This window comes from Frankliniella occidentalis, unplaced genomic scaffold (genome assembly GCF_000697945.3).
Source record: "Frankliniella occidentalis isolate FOCC.00 unplaced genomic scaffold, Focc_3.1 Scaffold37, whole genome shotgun sequence".
NCBI lineage: Eukaryota > Metazoa > Arthropoda > Insecta > Thysanoptera > Thripidae > Frankliniella > Frankliniella occidentalis.
The window spans coordinates 1102808-1106703 of record NW_026267167.1 but is presented as its reverse complement, the minus strand read 5'-3'; the positions used below and the strand labels follow the sequence as shown (position 1 = coordinate 1106703).

The following is a 3896-nucleotide window of genomic DNA, read 5'->3' as shown; positions in this document are numbered from 1 at the left end:
GCCGTGGACAGGGTCGATAGGCAAGGCCTCCAGCACTCGTACGTGTGGCACAGTAGAACTACAGACGTGCGCGGGGTTAATCAGCCACCTGGTAAAACAATGTTTAAATACCATACAATACACCCAGCGGGGATGCGGCTGTGTGCCGTTGAGGGGTTCGGTATGTTGAGAATGTTGCCCCTTATGAAGCCTGCATGCATCGCCCATGGCTGCCTAGACCACGCTATTCGAAACGAAACTCCAGTCATGCACTCAGAAACGCGCTAAAACAGTATTGTACGGCCCTGTACGACCCTCATGTGATTTCATGTTATTGTGATAAATGTAGACGATAATGATTATTTATTAATTTTAAGCGGATATGTAGTACTGATAGCTGTACGTCGTGGCAACAAAAATATTACTGTAGTACTAAACTGTTATCTTTTAGACTACTCGCGTAACAAGCACCCCAGTTTTCTGCGGACTGCAATGTACCGAAAAAAATATGAAGCTAAAAAAGAGAATGAGTGATATATGTATAGTAACTATAGTATTCCAAACTGCATACTAACAAGGGCCTATATCGGCTTTATCTTACTTTTAATTGTAAACAAGCAAACAAAAAAACTTTTATATTCTCATGTGGTGTACTTATATAAGTGTGATCGATATAATGTGATAAATATAGCATCAAATTGATTTAACTATTATTTTTGACCCCCCAGAGATGAAATAGATCAGTTTTATTTTGTGTACCAATGAATGTTATTTTTTTCCTCCCCATCTCGAAACAGTAGACATTGATAAGAGACAACTAAAACGTAACAGAGAAAATGGCTCTATGAGTAGAAAAATAAATGAATAAATAAATTGAAAACAATACAAATGTGACTTTATTTTTTATGATAGTGATCAGCCCACCATCAACTATACAGCTGTTCATGTGCTCAACGAGTGTGGTCGGACAAACAGCAACTCGCCAGGGCCAAGCGTAGGAAACCGAGGCCTAGGAGATGCTCGTCTCGTCCCCAGACACACGACGACCTTGTTTCTAGCTACACAGTTGTAGCTACAACCGACGCGGCCACAGGCAGCTCAATTGAACGGACTAAATACATTGAGAATCAGTCAAAATCGCCCAATAGCTCCTATACCCACAAAAGAATATCAGAATGAGAATGAACCACATTTTGATTGAAAGACCCCCATGAACTCCCCTGCCCGTGGGTGTCTGTGCTCCCCCTCTGCTCTTGTTTCAGCAGGGTCCTGATCTAGGTCCGGCTGACGGCGGGGGCGGGGGTTGTGTCGAGGACCCAGGGCCAAAAGCGCCGGCAAGTAGGCAACCTCTCGCACGTGTGGTTCTCCCCTCCCTCCTCTTCTCCCCCTCGTAATCTGAGGCAAGGCAAATGACTCTAAATGACAACGCCTGCGGCGCTTTGGGTAGGCCCGCCCGCCAAATGTCTGTGTGGAGTTGGTGGCCTACCCTCAGCGCCTACCCGCTGCCGATACCCCCTGCTCCTGCTCTCTCGCCAAACTAACCAGATGGACGCACATAACCTGCAACGAGGCTATACGTGCAGCAGCGCAACACTGTTGTTTGGGATAATGGGCTTTTGGTTGTTTGTGACTTCGCGGAGGTAAGAAACTGCTGTCGTCATATTTTACTTTTCTTCTAGTTTGTCTGCCTAAATTGTAGATTCGTCAACATAGTGTCATCGAGACACCTCTGTCTATTCGTAGATCCGGCAGAACGCAAACGTGATAAATCTCTTACGTAAACTTACTTACATAACCTCGTTTTGAACTTACTACTATGTACCAATTTTTTTTTTGACGTTTCTGTAAGGCATATTTAAATGCATTGTAAAAATATCTGCTGTTTCACTTTTATCAATCGTACTTCTATCATGTCTGAGGTGTTACGTGTTCTTAGATAAGTACAAACAGTTAAAGGGTGACACTGCATTGGGAGGTACTTGTTCTTCACCTAGAAGGTGAAGTGGGCTGTTAAAGATAACGAGTAATGAAAGCCTCAAATGGCCTCAACTGAAAAATTGATTGATATTTTTCATAAAGTTGGTACAGTGAATGTAACCAAGGCCCTGGAGAGTAATTGTAAGCCCTCCTCATTCCGTCACCCTCACAGCTCCAGTTCATGACACTCTTCGTGATAGAGATGCAGAGGTACGGAGGGAAATAATAATAGTAAGTAATGTGAGAATGGTTTTACAATAGTGCCAGTTTGCTCATTTTCTGTCCTTAGGTAATAACTGTAATTAATCTCAGATACGGGCCGAAAATTTTTTGTGGGATTCTAATTTTTTGTTCACCTTTAGTGAGCTGGCAGAAATAAATCTTGAAGCCTCTGGGATCCCCAATGTCTTTTACCTTCTTGCTGCTCTAATGATTGCGAAAGGGAATGGAGGGCACTGTGAAGCAGGACTGGAAGAAACAATTAAGGGCTTAACAATTTTGCTAAGTTTTACTTTATTTATTTTCATGAAATCTTACAAATATTAATTATGATGTGTTTAGGTTCATGTTTATCTTTCATCTCTTCTTTGATTTTGTACATTTTTCTGCTCAAAGTCAGGCAGAAATATTTTAGTCCGTGCCAACTGAATGCTCTTATTCCTGTAATGTATGATATGTAAAGTAAATAGAAACAGAGATAAAAGTGCATGAATATTTATAATATTCCACCAGTGAACATTTTGACATTGAGTTGACATTGTTTGTTCTTGGCAACGCTTTTGAAGCATGGCATGCTACTGTTATGCAGCTACCTGAAACTGTAAGGAGTCCAGGGAGGAGTTGGTGTCACCATGATATATATAGACCAAAATTCTTTTTTTTACCCTGTTGCAGGAAGACCGTCCATTAGTTGCATCTGCGCTTGACATAAGCTAAGCAGCCGTTAGCTGTCACCCGATGTATTCTGAGTCGGCGTCACAGCACACAGCATGAGAAATGGCCCCTTTTTCATCTGGTAAGTTTTTGACTTTTCATTTAACATTAACAGAAAATATCAATACATTATGGAAGAGTCATGTGTGGTAGAAGTTAATTCTGGTATGTGTTTCTATTAGGGGGTTGCTTGTCATATCTTTGCTGTTGGTCCCTATGCTACCTACAAATGTACGGCTTATTACTTGATCCTAGTGATTGATTTTAGTGGAGGGAAGTGGAAGAGGCAAATCATCAGTGTCAATTAAGTAATGCTGCTATCTATCTATCTATCTGTAAATTGATTGTGTATTAGGCTTTGAGTAAGCCAAGAGAGTATGAACCTCAGTCTAATTTCTTTTGTGAGTCTAGCTATTTGCATTGACCATTCAAGTTGTCTTTTCTAATTTGTTTTAAATTAAATTGTCATTTCTTTATTGCTTTTACACTTACTCCATGTATATGTTGTTGTGTGTTAATTTGAGTGGAGGGACAAAGAGGCCAATCATCAGAGTGTCAGTTACTGTAATGCAGCTATTTATTTCATTTGTATGGTACAGTCGTAGTAAAATAGGAAGTGATGCTGCTTCTTGTCCAAAGGGATGTGCCTGGACTTGATGACAGCCACCTGTAACATAGAAAGTTCATTCGATGAGTTGGCGTCACAGTTATACAGATGGACCAAACACTTTTGTGTTGAACTCTGAGATAATTTGAATTTAACTTAGACTTTTTCCACTCTTTTTCAGGAATTTAGATTCGCCCAAAGTCACCAGCCGAAAGGAGCCAGCTACTTGAGGAAGATGTACTCTTATAATGTAAATGATTTGAAACAATAAAGATTTAAATTACTATCCGACATTTTACATTATTTCATAGACCTGATTCTACGCTGCAGTAACTGTGGATGTAGTGGTAGACTGCCACCACTACAGCAGTGACGTCACGGGCGTCTCGGATGCAGCTCT

The 3896-nt window shown here is 40.9% G+C and overlaps 1 long non-coding RNA gene across 1 annotated transcript; it reads left to right on the top strand.

Annotated features, from left to right (window-relative positions):
• The first annotated feature begins 1490 nt into the window (after window positions 1-1490).
• Window positions 1491-3782, top strand: LOC127749184 (uncharacterized). Its single transcript, XR_008011005.1, has 3 exons — window positions 1491-1619; window positions 2851-2971; window positions 3678-3782. It is a non-coding gene; the product is annotated as an uncharacterized LOC127749184 (long non-coding RNA).
• Window positions 3783-3896: the final 114 nt, after the last annotated feature.